General features: G+C 36.7%; 1 protein-coding gene and 4 non-coding genes across 7 annotated transcripts in view; 1 reads left to right on the top strand and 4 right to left on the bottom strand.

Moving 5' to 3' along the window:
* The window catches only part of LOC128663538 (F-box/LRR-repeat protein 12), a 495,942-nt gene that overhangs the window by 403,121 nt on the left and 73,372 nt on the right, over window positions 1–19,449 (top strand). The gene's annotated exons all lie outside the window — the stretch shown is intronic.
* TRNAK-CUU (transfer RNA lysine (anticodon CUU)) lies at window positions 17,176–17,248 on the bottom strand. The gene has a single exon. It is a non-coding gene; the product is annotated as a tRNA-Lys (tRNA).
* On the bottom strand, window positions 17,493–17,565 carry TRNAV-CAC (transfer RNA valine (anticodon CAC)). The gene has a single exon. It is a non-coding gene; the product is annotated as a tRNA-Val (tRNA).
* On the bottom strand, window positions 17,800–17,872 carry TRNAK-CUU (transfer RNA lysine (anticodon CUU)). Its single transcript has one exon. It is a non-coding gene; the product is annotated as a tRNA-Lys (tRNA).
* Window positions 18,388–18,460, bottom strand: TRNAV-AAC (transfer RNA valine (anticodon AAC)). The gene has a single exon. It is a non-coding gene; the product is annotated as a tRNA-Val (tRNA).

Here is a 19,449-nt window from a genome sequence, read left to right on the forward strand (position 1 = left end):
ACGCAAGTCTAAACAGACAGTATTAATAATATGGCTAATAAATTGGAACAAGACAGATTAACCAGAAATAACAAACGTTTAATAGATTTTCAAGAGGTCTTCAATGAACCACAATCTCTCAACACAGAACCAACACCAGATAGATTAGATCAAATATTACGTGAACTCCATAAAAATCTCTATAAGCAAGACAAAGTATGGTGGAATCACCACTTTTTTGATAAGTATATCGAACGAAAATTAATCCCCAGAGGCCTCAGAATACAACTCTTCCCTGCCTTTGAATTTAAGCAAAAAGAACTAACTATAGAGTGGGAAGAAGCGTTGTCTGAGTGCTCTAACAAACTAATGAATATCCTCATTAAACATGACACTGCAGAATATGAGAGACTAGAAGAGTTGATAAAATCACAAAATGAACAACTGAAACAATTTGAGACACTCAAAGAATTTTAAACCTCCTATAAAAAATATCAAAAAGAACTTGACAGATATGAGGCAGAAATTAAACAAACCAAAATGGGAAAACTAAACAGAGATGTGGAAGACTTCCAAAACAACAGGGTATACAGATGGAAAAGAAAATTTAATTCCAACACCTCTACAAATCGTCAAAGAGTAACAATTATACAAAGTGACACAGAGACAGAAGGTGAAGAATCTGATAACCCTATAGAGGAAGCAACCCCAGAACGACCTACCAAGTCTGCCCCAACTCAGTCAGAAAACAGAAAAAGGAAAGGTTTTTTAGAGGAAGGTACCAATATAAACCCAGATCCACCAGAAGAGGTAGGGGGAGCAAACAAAAAAGCAACAAGAACCAGAAGTGTCAGAGACACCAGACATAGCAACAAACCTTACAAAAGGAGCCCCAGTCCTTTCTCCAAAATCAAATTGAAACAATGAAAGTGTTAAATTTATCTAACAAAATGTTGTCAGAAGACCATCTATCTCTATTATCCAAAGGGTTATCTTTTTGCCCAAGTACATCACTCGACAAGTTCGAAAATATCAAGGATATACAATTATTCTTGCGAAAACTATTGTTACGTAAACAATATGCAGATATAAAAAATCAGAAAGAACCAAATCTAGAGAACCAATGGACCATAGAAGACTTAACAGCTTTACAGGATTTAGAAGATCTATTGAAAGAAAATGAAATAGATGGAAGTACAAATTGGCGAAATAGCCTAATCAATAAATCCAAATATATACCTAAATCCTCCATGAGCCCAAGTGTACAAATCTTCAATAACATTGTCTGTAAAGAGATATCGAATTTACAAGTCAAATCTCCTCCAACAAATTTAACCAAGGGTGAAAAACGTGCTCTAGCCGAAATTCAAAAGTGGGATGACATTATAGTCCGCCAAGCGGACAAAGGTGGCAACATCGTTCTCTGGCCTAGAGAGATGTATCTAAAAGAAGCCAATTCACAACTAACTAATGAGACTTGTTATAAAAAACTGTGGAGTAACCCAACGGAACAGTTTTTAACACAGTATAAAGATCTCATCACTCAAGCCAAAATGAACAACATCATCAGTGAAAAAGAGAAGAAATTCCTGACTGTAAACCATCCGAAAATAGCCACCTTTTACCTGATCCCCAAGGTACATAAAAATGCCAAACATCCACCGGGCCGCCCCATAGTGTCTGGTAATGAAAACTTGACAGAAAAAGCAAGTAAATATATTGACCAGCGATTAAGAGAATTTTTAACAGAAATTCCTTCATATATAAAAGACACTATGGAGACACTTCAGCATTTACAAGATATCCAATTAGGACCCACATCTTGGCTTGTCACCGCAGATGTGGAGGCCCTTTACACCAGTATCCAACATGAATTAGGGCTGGAAGCAGTTCAATATTATCTCAACCTACAAACAGAAGAGGATGATAATCATAATAAATACGTGATGAAATTACTTGAATTTGTACTTAAAAAGAATTACTTCGTTTTCAACGACCAATTCTATCTGCAAACAAGGGGGACAGCCATGGGGACAGCGTGTGCACCCACGTACGCCAACCTATTTTTAGGTTGGTGGGAGCACAACACTGTCTTCATTGATGACAATGATGAATTTACTAAACATATCCCCCTCTGGCTAAGGTATATAGATGACATTCTTTTCATCTGGGAAGGACCCAAAGAAAAGCTGGACATGTTTCTAAAGATTCTAAATTCAAACAGTTTAAACATCAAACTAACCTATGAATATAGTCAGACAGAAATATCCTTTTTGGATTTAAGAATTTTCAAAAAAAGCAATGGCATGGTGGGGACTGATCTATACAGAAAGAAAACAGCCACTAATACTATTCTTTACAATACAAGTGCACATGCACCATGCACAATCAAATCACTCCCAACAGGGGAATTTCTACGAGTCAAAAGGAACTGTTCGGAACCAGATTTATATAAAATCAGAGCGCAAGAAACAACAGACCGCCTTAGCCAGAGGGGGTATAGTAAATCTCTAATTAAAAAAGCAAAGGATAGAGCAAGAAAAACAGAACGTCAGAACTTATTGAAACCTAAGATTCGCACCAATGATAGCAAAACCAGATTAGTGTTAACTTATAACACACAGAGCAAAGACATAATCCAAATAATCAACAAACACTGGCATATCCTACAAGCAGATAATACCCTGGTTCAATTCCTAGGTTCCAAAGTTGACATCAGTTACCGACGCACAAAAAATCTGAAGGATCTTGTGAGCCCCAGCCATTATACCCGCAAAAAGAAAACTACTGTCAGTGGCATACAAAACGGCTCATACCCATGTGGGAATTGTATTAGCTGCAAATTTCTGAAAAAAACAACATCAGTTACAGATAGATTTGATAAAAAACATCTAATCAAATCTTTCATCAATTGCAACACCACTGGTGTAATTTATGTCTTACAATGCAAGTGCCCCAAAACCTATGTAGGGATGACGACACGTAAATTACGAACGAGATTGCAAGAACACGTGCGTAATATCAGAAATGCAGCCAAAGACTTAAAGAACAAGAAGGCCATTTCATCAGTAGCACAACATTTTTACAAATTCCATCAAGGAAAGGCTGAAGGGCTAATGTGCTTTGGAATACACAAAATTAACCTTGGAATTAGAGGTGGCGACAAAGAAACAAGTTTACTACAACATGAAAGCAGATGGATTTATCTGCTGAATTCCATACAACCTAATGGGTTTAAACGAACATAATAATTATTTTTCATACCTGTAGATATAAATAAGATGAAAAATATCAGTAACTCAGAAAAATAAAAAACATTTAATCCTAACAAGAAATCCTCTATACTAGGAAGATCCTATAAACAACCTTTGAACATGCATAACGCAATTATCATATTGACTATAAATTCATCAGTCACTAAAATATGGATTATATATCCATCACTTATCACTGACACTTTAATATTTGCTATCTGCATCTAGGACCCAAATCACACATCACCATGAAGATATTCAATTATTGATCACCCACACACATTTAATTTAATTCAACTTATTCTTTTATTATCACGTTAGTAATAGCACTATTTGGTGTTTACACCTTATCCACCCTCACCCGTACCACATATGGCACAGCTTCACTTCAAATAATTATTTATATTAATAGAACTTTAAATTTTATAATTTCTTATTCTCTAGGGTCATCTCTTATTTTGTTTTCATATCACCATTTTTCGGATCCACATTTAGTCAATATAATAAGATTTTTATCCCAAAGTATACTTCCTTAGTTAATATAATACCAACTAATATGAAAAACACCAGATAGTACTGCTGGCATCAAAAATTTAAGTATGCAGCTGAACTACTCTAGATAATAAAACTCACTATGTTTCCCTTGTAATGAACCATCAAACAGTGGAAACATAAAAGCAATTGTAAAAAGGAGTTGATTATGGACTATTATAATATTTAGATTTATTTAAAAATATTATCATTATTATTTATCACTTTTCACTCTATATAATTTTTATTATTATTATTATTAATTTTCTTATATTTTCACATTCTTTTATTTTTCATTTTTTAATTGTATTGCTTTCTATGTCCATTCAGGATATTTTTCACTTTAATTCAGTCAAGTGTATATATATTTCTCTTCCAAGATAAAGAGATTTCAGCTCCAAATTATAACCCATGATAACATATATCTAGATAAAATATCCTTTTTGCCCGTTCCTCTGTATCCATCTCTATACTACAAACTGATCAATTCATACCGGTGGATAATCTGCCAGTAATACATCCTGTCTTTGGTATATTGAAACTAATAAAACACAAAAACGATAATCACAAATAATATTCTTTGCGAACCTTTATTTCAAAGAATAATTCAATAAATATCAGAAGGTTTTATCCTTCTTAAATATTCTCCTCCTTCCCCCTTTCATTGAAAAAAGATGTACATATTTCTTTCATTGAAAGATTACATTGAGATCTGGAATCAACACATAATACAAGAATGAAGGGGCAGCCGTATCCAATGATATTTCTTTTCCAATACACACAGGCTGTCTCTCATTCAATGATTGGTCCCTTGTAAGGAACCATCTGATTTGTCAAAAACGTCCAATAGGAGGAGCAGTGCTAGCCAATAAATAGACACCTGTTTGGCCGCGCCGTACCCTTTGAAAAAGTCACGTTAGTAGCGAAACATGTTAGGGAATTGTTTGTAGAATGCCAGTCAGCATTTTTTAATAAGCAGGAACATAGGTCGTTATTATATATAACTATTGTGGTTGTGCACAATATTAAGTAAACTTACTCGAAAATGAGATTTAACTCAGTAGTAATGTATTAAGTCTAACCGACATTAGAAGCTTAGAATCAGCGAGCGGTTACTAATATGGAGCTTTGAATACACATATAACACCGCAAATACTTAGTGAAGCACCTTAAGCCTAACCGGCATTTACAGCCTTGGATTTAGTAAGCGATTAGTAAGGTGGTACATCTAATACAGATATATTATCGCAAGGAGTGCAGATATTGTCGGCGGTTATTGTTGTGATGCATCAAACATTGATATAATATCGCAAATACTCAGTGAATTATTCTAAATCTAACCAGTATCTATAGCGTGGATTCAGCAAGCGGTTATTAATATAGAGATTTAAATATACACATAACACCGCAAGTACTCAGTGAGTTCTCGTCACAATGCCGCTAATGACCTTCTATGCCTAAGTGGATAATACGATTCAACTAGTTTCTATTACTAAGCAATATCTGATACAAACTAAGAGCGTAGCGAAGTCACTAATAGCAGCCACTTTATTGTAGCATTACAACATACTCATAAGATTGCCATAACTCCTACATTGTAAGATTTCAACATTAATTATCAGAATAACAAATGGTGAGAATATCATTATAAAATTCTCTCTTGTAAACCTATATTGAAAGCGTGTTATCAATATTATTAAAGATCCAAGCCCGCCAAGTAATGCCTTTATATATATAATGGAAGCAACATTCCCCATGAAAATTAACACATTAACAATCCAACAGAGTTACAATGTTACTTAATTTGTTGCTATTACAACAAGTATAGTACATACTATCAACTTTAAAAATTCAATGGAATTTTAGCAACATAACCAATCTCTGCACAGCGGTACAAGCATAATGCTCCTGTATACATAAGTATTGATAAATATACGAATAAAATATCTCACTGACCAGTGTTACTATATTCCATACAGACAGTACTCTTTGTCTCTAAATAGCTAGGAGGCTATTTAAAACAGTATTCTGCATATATCCCCACTGACAGTATACTAAGATATATGTACCTATATATAACACAAAGAATACAACTACAAGGAAATCTGTTATTGTCTCACTAAGACACATATTCTATGCAATACTATAAGCATTAATAACAAACTTTGGTGATACTATGGGATATTTATGTTAATACCTCTAATATTAAAATTTGAATTCAATGGTGATTCAGAGACCACATATATAATATTAGAGTAAATATCATAACCAAACAGCTCCACTGGATGTAAGCTCTAAATATATTAATATATTATACAATTACTGAGACTTGAAACTCAAGTGATTTCTAATATATACCATAACCACATAAGGTATTCCGTGAATAACGGATAAAACTTTCAAAGACCCAAACCTGTGTTTTTAATAAAGTATGTATGTTAATTGTGTTTGTTGCTTTGTATTTTAAAAATTACCAATAAAGGTTATATTTTAATTACATCCCCATGCACACTCTCCTCCTAGGAGACACAGATCTTGTCCAATTTTTGCCACTATCAATTAGGGAATGAGTGCTATATAGGTGTACAATCCATCAATCCCAGGATTGATAATTTTCGTTAGGCCTTCCACTATTGGCTGTAAAATCTCATCTAGCCACTGTGACAGATGTTCATTTAATGAGCCTATACCCCTTTTTATAGGCTATACCGTCATATTTTCAATACCTTTATGTATTTTTGGTAACAGATTAAACACTGCAATGACTGGATTATCAACGATGGGGTCAGTTTCTAATTGAATATACTGTCTATAATCCCCCAATTGTCTATTTGCTTCATGTACAAACTGTGCTTTGTCTAGGACTACAATAGAGCCCTCTCTATTTCTTATAATTATGTCTGGATTGTCACTAAGTTTTTTAATTGCTAATTTTAATTTTTTGCTTAGATAAGTATTTCCCTTGTCATTCCTAGATGTATATGCCAATGTGTTTAAGTCTTGTTCAATTATGTGTTGAATTTTTTAGAACATAGCTCCTCTACTCTGAATTGGGTAAAACACTGATGGATTGCGAAATTTGGGGATAATTTTACTGGAGGGACTTTGAGGGACAAAATTCTCAACAAACGTGAAATATATTGGATTTTCCAATTAGGGACTAGAATCCCTTTTGGACTTAACAGTGAATATGATCTAATTAATTACTGGGAATAAGATCCAAACACAACACTCTGTACACTAGCTTTCTCACCTACAACATTGAGTAGGTTATACACTATTTTCTCACAAAACCATGAATTACTGGTACCTTCTATATAAAGTGAGCAAAAACATTTGTAATTCATGTAACCTTGTGACAGTGCTTTTCTCCGTTCTTTTTGAATTTTGTACTTTAATACCCTACAATATGTCTTAAGAATCTTTCTTTTGTATTAGAAATGGCATTCAATTAGGAAGACATTAAGGGAGTCCTCTGTAATTTGCAACACATTGCTCTTTTGAGTTTAAACAAAATACTTGTTTCTTATATCTGGTGCTCCTTAAATCTAGGGAAACAGATTTAACAGAGAGGTCATCTCATTATAAAGAGCAGGTAGAGTAACGATATCTATCTATTTATAAACAAGTGTACGAGTGTTTAGGTAACATGTATCTTTAAGAAAAATGTGAATGATGTCATGTTTCAGTGCACCAATGAGGTTTTGGTTTACCCTTTTTAAAGTGGCTGATTGTATATGCACATTAAGTCATGACTATGGCTATGTGCTGAAACGCATAGACTTCCTTTGAATTATGACACACTGTTGGTGTCTTTTTCCAGGTTTAATTTTAAACTGAACTTACTAAAAGTAATTTTTTACTTCAACTTTGGATTGCTGGATACTCTTCTTTGACTGATTCTCATTTAGCCAGCTTCTCCAGCAGATCCCTGACAGAGCCGTTTCAAACACACATGGGTCCAGGCGCATTTGTGATTGGTGGGTGAGTGACAAGTGAGAGCGAAGCCCCCCAGTGACGTAGACCAGGGGCCCTGAACGAAACAGCAAGGTCAGACTGCATGGATGCCAATCTGGGAAAAGGTGAGTCTAACACCGAAAGCTAAGGAGAGTCATGCTTTACATAAGCGGATAGGGGACAGATGAGGACAAGATCTTGGACTGTTGGGACAACCACACAAATGTGAGTGCATTAATTTTCCGAGTATAATAGAAGGTAACCTGAGTGCACATCCAAGTTGTACCTGTCTTGTGAGCTGAGTCTCCCTCTCCATATTCACCCACTTTTCTCATTTTTGCATGCCTTTGACCCACCAAGTACCAAAGTGGGCTTATGAATACCACATAGCTGATCATTGACCCATTAGTGTGTGTTTTTGGATACCATAATCGATGTTGTACCTATACAGATTAAGCCTAGTGCACAATTAAAACTGAGCAATCCAAATCCCCTTTTTGTCTTTTTCCTTAACAGAACTAGTCAAAAGACCCTTTTTTGTCCCTCTAGTAATTCTGGCCATGCAGGAGCTATAAAAATTGCAGACACCCCTTTTTGTGATCTGTGCTATTACACGTGGAAGGAACACGATTGCGGTAAACAGATAAACCAGTTGATAATCCCAATGTACTGCTAATGCATCTACCTTTCTACCTGAAGATCCCTCTACCTCGAGCCATATCTTGGGCTCTCAGAATTGAGACATGATGCCATGAGGTCTATCTCTGGCAACCCTTATTGAATTAATATCTCGAATGAAGAGCCTGATTACTCAGATAATAAGTTTTCCAGTTTTCTACTCATGTGATGTGTATAGCCTATATCAGACATTGATGTCATTCCGCCTACTCCAAGATGCGTGCCACTTCTTGCATCGCTAAGGAACCCTGGAAATCCCACTGATGGTTGACATATGCCACCATTTGTCTGGCTGAAATCAAATAGAACAGACAGAACATAACTGGGGCCACGCCCTCATGGCATTGAAAAAGACTCTGATCTCCAGATATTTATGGGAAGGGACGCCTCCCATGCTGACCATACTCCCTGAGCCCCGTACTGCCCTCAAACTGGACAGGCTTGCGTCTGTGATGACAATCTCCCAAGATGGGCAAAGGAAATTGCTACCCCAATTCATGGGATCGGGTGACATCCACCGAGAGTTTCTGGTGACCTGATCCAAACTGGACACTTGAGAGGTCCAAGTGATCCCCATTCCATTATCTAAGCATGTACAACTGTAAAGGTTGCAAAGGAAAGCAGGCAAATGGTATAGCATCTAAAGCTGCTACCATAAGACACACTACCTCCATACATTGCGCCACAGGAGAATGAGGAGAAACCAGAAGATCTTGACAGGTAGACTAAAATTTGACTTTGCGTTGTACCGTTAGGAAAATTTACCTAACCAACAAATCTATAAACAACCCCTAGAAAGCTCATGTTCATACTATAACTTTTTCTAGGCTTACTTCCAACCATGAATCTGAAGATACTGAAGTAACTTCACTGTGTGAGTGGCCGCTAACTGTGAAGATGGAGCTTGAACCATATGTAGTCCAAATATGGAGCCACAGAAATGCCCTGTAGCCTGACCTTGCAAGTAAAGCCCCCAGACTTTTGTGAAACTTCTGGGGCCGTGGCCAGCCAAAGAGAAGGGCCAAGAATTGGAAATGCTGATGAGCAGAATATGAAGGTATGCATCCTTCAAATACACTGTCGTCATGATTGTCCTCAAAGGATTGATTGATTTTCTACATTTGAACAAAAGAACCCTAAAGAAAACCTATTTAGGCTCTTTAGATCTAAGATAGGTCAAAAAGTTCCCCCTTTCTTGGAACTATGAAAAGATTTAAATAAAAAATAAAAAACCTTTTCCTATCTCCCCTGGAAACAATTACCCCCATAGATTTCAAATTCTCTACATAATACAGAAAGGCTAGTCTCTCTTCTTGCCTTCTGAATAACCAAAACAAAATAAAGCCTCTTGGGGGATAAAAAAACAGAATCTGATCCTGCACCCCTGAGAAACAAAGTCCTGAACCTCAGGGTTTTGATACACTCAATCCCTCCTGTATGTGTTTGTAAATTTTGTCCTGTATTTTACAAGTCTTGTATTGTCTTACTTAAATGCATTGTATCCATGGACAGCGCTGCGGAATATGTTGGCGCTTAATAAATAAAGTATAATAATAATAATACACTGAGCCCGCACCCCGTGAAAACAGGCTTAATCTCGCCCCTAGTGAAACTGACTCTAGATAGGGAGCCTCACCTTCATACAGACTTGGAATCGGCTTCTTTGGACTGCTTGTTACAGACTGGATTTGGTTTCCAGGTACTTCTCGTAGTCTCAGGTTTATTTGAGGAAGAGCTTCTCTGTGTCTTGCTCTGATGAAAGGACCGAAAAATGTCCTTCTGTTCTTCCCTTAAGTCTAAACTTTGTTCTGAGAAAGGAAATCTCGCCTTTCCTCCAGTGACAGATGAAATAATATAATCCAAGCTGGGGCCAAACAGACTCTTACCGCTAAAAGTTAAGGGATAGTATTCTGGATTTGGAGACCATATCCACAGACCAGGATTTTAGCCAGAGTGCTCTTCTTGCTAAAACTGCAAGGTTTGAATCTTTGGTATTAATACAGACCATTTGGATATCTGCACCACAAATGAAAGTGTTAGCAGCTTTGAGCACCTGAATATGGTTCTGTATCTCCTCTAGAGGATATTCAACCCTAATCAACTCAGATAAGGAGTCACACCCATAGACTGCAACTCCGGCCAAGGAAGTAATACTTACTGCTGGATGGAAAAGCAGACCCCCATGTAAGACACCTGTCTAAGGTTCCAGTCGCCTATTCATTTGATCCTTAAAATATGTGCTATCCTCCAATGGAATGGTGGTTTGCTTAGCAAGGGTAGAAATAGCTCCGTCCACCTTAGATGCAGTGTTCCACAACTCTAATGGTTATCAGAAACAATTTCTTAAAATTAGGAAATTGGGAGAAAAACAGAACCCCTGGCTTCTCCCATTCCTTGGAAATGCTATCAGCGACCAAAAATGGAACGGTGAATACTACAGGAGACCCTGAATTAGGTATAAATATAATGTCTACTTTCTGTACCGTTTTTCCTCAGCCGGTTTAGCATCCCTTAATCCTAAAGTTCTCATTAGAATATTCAGAGACAGGGAAAAGCACCACTGTAACTTGTGTGGGAGTACATCATGGCTCACAAAAAGAGACCTGGGAACTTCCCTGCGACACTTATGAGCAGTTGAGTCCAATACTCTACTAAGAGATTAACAAGGACTGCCACAGTACTCCTCTAACCCTCTCTTGCCAGACACAAACCACTTGAGGGTACTTAAGGTAAAAAATTTACAGAGCATCTCTTATCTCTGCCTACCTCATAGATGAGGCAAATAACTACTGGGAAGAAAGGGGAAGTAGGAGGGATAGTTGAGTGTTCTATTCAAGGTGTCTTTGACTTCTCCTGGTAGCCAGGTGATGTATTTCCCATATGTAAGAAAAGGTTTTTGTGGACTCTCACTACCTTTAGAAAGAAAATATATTTGGCAGAAAAAAATATATTGCTTATTTGAAATTCAGAGTGTTATTGCATTGTCATTTTATTATGCACTTGTTAATTATGCAAGTCTATTTTATTTAGTGGTCCTTTAATTTTGACTTCCATGTCTCTTTAACCTATAATAAATCAAAAAGTATTTTGTAATACAGTGGCTAGGATTAACTATTTTTCACACTGTTTGTTCTATATATATATATATATATATATATATATATATATATATATATATATATATATATATATATATATATAGGGTAGACAAAACGTGTTAAACCTCATAGCCAGTCTTCCCTCAATAACATGTTCCAAAAATGTTAAAAAAAATACAATTGTAGCCCCAGAAAAAAATGGCCACAACTCAAAAGTTCCTTATAGAGTAGGCTGACCAGTAGTGATGTCGTGAATAGTTCGCCGGAGAAGAGTTCGCGGCGAACATAGCTTGTTCGCGTTCGCCGCGGCGGGCGAACATATGCGATGTTCGGTCCGCCCCCTATTTGTCATCATTGAGTAAACTTTGACCCTGTACCTCACAGTCAGCAGGCACATTCCAGCCAATCAGCAGCAGACCCTCCCTCCCAGACCCTCCCATCTCCTGGACAGCATACATTTTAGATTCATTCGGAAGCTGCATTCTTAGTGAGAGGAGGGACAGTGTAGCTGCTGCTGATTTAATAGGGAAATCAATAGCTAGGCTAGTGTATTCAGTGTCCACTACAGTCCTGAAGGACTCATCTGATCTCTGCTGTAAGGACAGCACCCCAAAAAGCCCTTTTTAGGGCTAGAACATCAGTCTGCTTTTTTTTTTCCCTGTGTAATCTAATTGCAGTTGCCTGCCTGCCAGCGTGTGTGTCAGCCTTAGAGAGTATACTGTGCCCACTTGCCCAGTGCCACCACTCATATCTGGTGTAACAGTAGTGTACATTTAAAAAAAACAACACTTTTTTGACTGTGAAATAATAGCAGTCAGTTTCCTTCACGTGTGTGCGTTTCAGTGCCTGCCAGGGCACAGTGTCACACCAGTGCAACTCATATCTGGTGTAACAGTAGTGTACATTAACCCCTTAATGACCACAGCACTTTTCCATTTTCTGTCCGTTTGGGACCAAGGCTATTTTTACATTTTTGCGGTGTTTGTGTTTAGCTGTAATTTACCTCTTACTCATTTACTGTACCCACATATATTATATACCGTTTTTCTTACCATTAAATGGACTTTCTAAAGATACCATTATTTTTATCATATCTTATAATTTACTATAAAAAAATTATAAAATATGAGGAAAAAATTGAAAAAAACACACTTTTTTAACATTGACCCCCAAAATCTGTTACACATCTACAACCACCAAAAAAAAACCATGCTAAATAGTTTCTAAATTTTGTCCTGAGTTCAGAAATACCCAATGTTTACATGTTATCCCTTTATGGATTAAAACCAAACTCTGCATCAACTATGTAATTTTCCATGGGAGTTTTGCCATGGATCCCCCTCCGGTAGGGTTGCCACCTCAGCCATGTTTTCCTGGACACTTATGAGTTACACATGCTGCACAGTGTGCAGGGAGGAACATGTATTGTGTTTCTGGACAGCACTATTCATATTCCTCCCTGCACACCCTGCAGCATGTGTAACTTAAAAGTGTTCTGTATTTTAAGGGACGAGTGGCAACCCTACCCTCCGGCATGCCACAGTCCAGGTGTTAGTACCCTTGAAACAACTTTTCCATCACTATTGTGGCCAGAAAGAGTCCCTGTGGGTTTTAAAATTCGCTTGCCTATTGAAGTCTATGGCGGTTAGCCCATTCGCGAAAGTTCGTGTTCGCCGTTCGCGAACGGAAAATTTTATGTTTGCGACATCACTACTGACCAGACATCCCGGATTGAGGAGACTGTCCCGGAAAAATTATGTCCCCGGAAATGTCCCCGGCTCCTGTTGTACTGTCCCTGGCTCCTGTTGTACTGCAGCCAAGATCTGGGAGGAAGCATTCGCCCTGATAACGTCACTTTGTCCCAGCGTATGGCAGGCAGCGTGCAGGTCAGGAGGGAAGAGCTTGTGTATGTGTGTATATGTAGGCTTGTGTGTGTATGTGCATGTGTGTATATGTATGCTTGTGTATGTGTGTATGTGCTTGTGTGTATATTTATGCTTGTGTGTGTGTGTGTGTATGTGCATGTGTGTATATGTATGCTTGTGTGTGTGTATATATATGTATGTGTGTGTATGTATATGTGTGTATGTAGGCTTGTGTGTGTGTATATGTATGCTTGTGTCTGTGTATATGTGTGTATGTATGCTTGTGTGTATATGTATGCTTGTGTGTTTATGTGTGCTTGTGTGTGTATATGTATGCTTGTGTATGTGTGTATGTGCATGTGTGTATATTTATGCTTGTGTGTGTGTGTGTGTGTGTGCATGTGTGTATATGTATGTTTGTGTATGTGTGTATGTGCATGTGTGTATATTTATGCTTGTGTGTGTGTGTGTGTGTATGTGCATGTGTGTATATGTATGCTTGTGTGTGTGTATATATATATATATATATGTATGTGTGTGTGTATGTATATGTGTGTATGTAGGCTTGTGTGTGTGTATATGTATGCTTGTGTCTGTGTATATGTGTGTATGTATGCTTGTGTGTATATGTATGCTTGTGTGTGTATGTGTGCACATGTATGCTTGTGTGTGTATATGTATGCTTGTATGTGTGTGTATGTGCATGTGTGTACATGTATTCATGTGTGTGTATATATGTATGCATGTATGTATTTGTATGCTTGTCTGTGTATATGTAGGCTTTTGTGTGTATGTGTGTATATGTATGCTTGTGTATGTGTGTATATGTATGCTTGTGTATGTATGTGTATATATGTATGCTTGTATGTGTGTGTATGTGTATATATGTATGCTTGTATGTGTGTGTATGTGCATGTGTGTATATGTATGATTGTGTGTGTATGTGTGTATATGTATGCTTGTGTATGTATGTGTATATATGTATGCTTGTATGTGTGTATGTGTATATATGTATGCTTGTATGTGTGTGTATGTGCATGTGTGTATATGTATGATTGTGTGTGTATGTGTGTATATGTATGCTTGTGTATGTATGTGTATATATGTATGCTTGTATGTGTGTGTATGTATGTATATGTATGCTTGTGTGTGTATGTGTGTATATGTATGCTTGTGTATGTATGTGTATATATGTATGCTTGTATGTGTGTGTATGTATGTATATGTATGCTTGTGTGTGTATGTGTGTATATGTATGCTTGTGTGTGTATGTGTGTATATGTATGCTTGTATGTGTGTGTATGTATGTATATGTATGCTTGTGTGTGTATGTGTGTATATGTATGCTTGTGTGTGTATGTGTGTATATGTATGCTTGTGTATGTATGTGTATATATGTATGCTTGTATGTGTGTATGTGTATATATGTATGCTTGTATGTGTGTGTATGTGCATGTGTGTATATGTATACTTGCATATGTATGTGTGTGTATATGTATGCTTGTGTGTGTATGTGTGTATATGTATGTTTGTGTATGTATGTGTATATATGTATGCTTGTATGTGTGTGTATGTGCATGTGTGTATATGAATGCAGACATCCCAACCTGCAAAAACTAATTTCAGGGAGGTGGCTTCACCTGCTACTGCGCCAACCCCCCCCCCCCCCCCCCCCGTTATATATTGGACACCTTGAAATCCTAAATAAGATAGAGACTTTAGCTTCCCACTAAAGTCACATTAAAAAAAAAAGTAGCTTTATTGCACAACCACATACAACAAACCTTTTTTCCAGTGATTGTACGCTTGTTAAAGGCTTAAATATTTTAGAATACGAAGTTTAATTACATGCAGTAAATAAGGTAGTATTTGTGTTTTATTTTATTAAACTCAGTGGGGGCTTTTTGGTTACTGATGCATGCTTTGAGGGTTTTATAACATCCCAGCAACTAAAGGCATTCCTTAAAGAAACACTTTTCCGGATTTGGGCCACATTGGATCATAGTACTTGGAGTTTCAGGGAGATTACATTCCATTTGCTGGCATCAGGGAGCCGCTAATACAATCAGGGAGAGTCCCTGAACTTCAATCAGGGAGAGTTGGGATGTCTGTGTATGCTTCTGTGCGTATGTGTGTATATGTATGCTTGTGTATGTAAGACAGTGGAGGGCAGCATAGCCCGTAACATACATAAAAATTAGGGCCCTTAGGAGTGAGCTGCTGTGAAGTGGCAACAATGTTGCATTTGTGTGTGTGGGTATAGGGCTCACCTTTAAGAAGCCAAGCTACAGGCCCCAAACCCTCTTTCCAGCTTGTCTTCACAGCTTCCCTCCCGCCCTCCCTTTCATTGGTAAGGCGGCAATCACTTAGGCTGGACATCACTAGGGTGTTTTTATCAGCAGGGTGTCTGAGGCAGGATGAGGGCTAAGCGGCTCGCTTCCTTAACCCCAAGGACTTTAGTTTTTTGACTCCCCAGGTAGTGGCATGTACACGCGCCTAGTCACACCTTGTCCTACTGGTCTGGAGCTTTATAAAATCCCACCCTGGCTAGGCGGTTGTCCCACGCCCCGGTTTGCCATTAGAGGTAGAGTGACGGCTTGCCCAGGGGGAGGGTAGTCTCCGCAGGCGCGCGCCTGGGACACTTTCCCCCATTTGATGTTGCCGAGAACTCCCTAAGTCTGTGCGTGCAGCTAAGCTCTGATTGTGTAGGCATTCACGGGCGTGGTCCAATTTCCTAGCGGGTGGTACTTACTCTCCTAGCTAGATTGGTTTAAGGTTTGCTGAGTTGCTTCCAGCCGGTTCCTATGTTCTATAATAAATGCGGACCCTATGGGTCTTTATACCCACACCCTGTGTTTGTGTCATTATTCAAGTTATGTATTACCAAAGTCATTTATGGTAAAGTTAAGTTATAAGTTGTTATGTGTCAGTCAGTTTTATGACTGGTAAGTTATTACAGCAAGCCAGGAGGATAGGGCATTTAATTACTTATGTGTATATATGTATGCTTGTATGTGTGTATATGTATGTTTGTGTGTGTGTGTGTGTATGTGTGTATATGTATGCTTGTGTGTGAGAAAATGTGAGAAATAATGTATTTATACAATCACTCCATAAACCCATACCAAATACACTGCATATATAATTTGAGGAAAATATGCTAATAAAATTGTTTTTTTACCATTTGCCAATAAAAAAAAAAAATGTCCCCGGATTTAATTTTAAAATTCTTGTCACCTTATTCTAGAGGGAATAAGAGCTGATAAGGGGCACCCTGCAACCTTACCTAAATTGGTTCCTTTGCTACTGAACATTTTTTTGAAATATATCATTTGTATGTTTAATAGCCATAAAGTTAGATGAGGCAGAGGCACTTAATGCTTTTAAAATATTGTTCTGTGGTCCCCATATGAAAGGAAGTCAGTCATTACTGAATAAAAGTGTAAATAAAGATATCCTCAGAAAAACAAATCGCAAGAAATATATATATTGACTCCTCCTGTGATATAAAACTGAACCACTGTAAAATGGGCATGTAACAAGTTTCAGTATAACTCCAGAGCAGTGCTCAAAAAGGAGATAGCTTAAATGATGTATTAAAAGAAAAATTGCCCTTTAAAAACAGATATAATCACTAGTGAATACAAAATAAATATATTTTAAAAATAATTATAGCAAATGTAATAATGGTACTATATCTATGTATTAACCCATTTTCAAGATTTTAAATGCAGGAAATAGTGGAATTTTTACTGCTGTAATAAATTAGAAAATGTAGGTCCACATTTTTCCCCGCTAAGAAAGAAAATATGACGCCCAACGTGGGGCTCGAACCCACGACCCTGAGATTAAGAGTCTCATGCTCTACCGACTGAGCTAGCCGGGCACTATACTATAGTCGTTTCATGCACAATATATGTACTGATAAAATATAGAAATATTTTGCTTCCTGTAAGGTAGTAGTATTGTAATCTGTTGCATATTCACATAATGTTGTGTGTGTATATATATATATATATATTCCTCTGCTCTAGCTCTTTATTTACAATAGTTACTTTTTGTTTTGTACCTACTTCCAAAAAAACTAGTTTACACATACTAATTAAATATATTAATAAATAAAAAAAAAGTGTTTCTGCCCGGTTTCGAACCGGGGACCTTTCGCGTGTGAGGCGAACGTGATAACCACTACACTACAGAAACCACATGAAGACCATACTCCTCATTAGTCAAGTAAATTTTAAACAACTACCTATTCCTTAGTATTTATCAGTCAATTTTTGTGATTTCGTTTTTTTTTTACTTTTAAACACGCTTCTTTATATTTACTGTGTTCAGTGACAAACAAATTAATACTGATTATTTTAACGTTCCTATTAGCATAAACAACATGCTGAGGAACTAATTGCTCTTAATTTGAAAACGACAAAAGAAGAACGCCCAACGTGGGGCTCGAACCCACGACCCTGAGATTAAGAGTCTCATGCTCTACCGACTGAGCTAGCCGGGCTTAGTTACATCCACAAATTTGTGCTTTTAAAGAAATAAGGACACTACCTATTTGTCTTCCATTAAAGAAATGCTAAAGAAAATTTGTTGAGAGGGCAATAATACATTTTACTGTATCTTGTTTTCCTGTCGCTTATCACTTGTAACGATGGGTACTTTACATATTTAAATTGAAGGAATTAAAAACAGCGGTTGGTTAATTTTACATAATTACGTTGAGCACAGTACAAGATACTAGAAAAGAAAATCAGTATTTTATATATATATATATATATATATATATATATATATATATATATATATATATATATATATATATATATATATATATATATATATATATATCTTCCAATGCAGACTACAAAAATGTATTATATTCATTCCATATGTTAGCCTGCAGTTAATATACATTTAATGCAATATGATGGGGGGAAAAAGTTCATGGGTTTCCTCTTGGCCAGAGCAATAAAAGTTTTAAACATACAACTGAAATATATATATATATAGAAAAAAAAGTGTTTCTGCCCGGTCTCGAACCGGGGACCTTTCGCGTGTTAGGCGAACGTGATAACCACTACACTACAGAAACCCTGTATGAGCAAATTAATGTAATGAGCAAATTAATGTAACCGTGGTGTTACAGATATAACGTTTTCAAAACAACTTTTTAATGTTATATGTAATGTACAAGATACAGTGTAGGAATTTCCATAAACTTAAACTGAATTGGGTATATTTGAAGTCTTTTGCCACAATCATTAACGATATAAGTAACATTACTAATTCTAGTGCTATGCACCACAGAGCAACTGATTGCAGACCTAATAACTTGCAGTTCACTAACAGATCCGAGTACTTCACTAAGAGAATGAAAATAAACCCATATTACTGACATTTGTGATATTGCATCCAAATAAAGACTGCTGTTTTTTTTTTTGTTTTTTTAACATGGATGCATAAACTCCCATGCGGACCGGTTATTAGTAATGGCCGAGGATATCACTGCGTAATGATTGTAAATTAGCAAGCAGGTGTACAAAAATGGCGGGAGATGTTTGAACGCTTTGTACAGTTTAGTCCTTCCTTTTTGAACAGTGAAGACAAGGTTATTATTAAAATTTACTACATAGTAAAAAGGTGGTGGTACTTGAGGTTGTGGTTTTACTCCTTCTTGAGTTGACAATGAAAATCTACAGCGATAACAGCTATCATTTTACTCATAAAAAGACTTGAAGGGACAGTGTGTACTGTAATGATTTTCCCATTAATAATGTTCTTAATTACTTATTATACCAAGATGCAGGGTATTACTCCTTAAGGTTCAGTTTTTGTTTTTTTTATTTAAAATAGCTGCTTTTCTTCATTAAAACCACTACACATTTTTCTCAAAACATGGCCACTAAAATGGACTGAGTTTGCCAAAAGAGTAGATATCCTTATCTCATACTCTATAAACAAAATAAATTCTTAAGTATTTAAATGTTTACTTTAGGTAGTGGTTTCAATAAGCATAACCAACTATTCCGAATGTAAATATAAACATAAAGATAATATAAAAGAAAATCAATATTTGTTGTA

This window comes from Bombina bombina, chromosome 6 (assembly GCF_027579735.1).
Source record: "Bombina bombina isolate aBomBom1 chromosome 6, aBomBom1.pri, whole genome shotgun sequence".
NCBI lineage: Eukaryota > Metazoa > Chordata > Amphibia > Anura > Bombinatoridae > Bombina > Bombina bombina.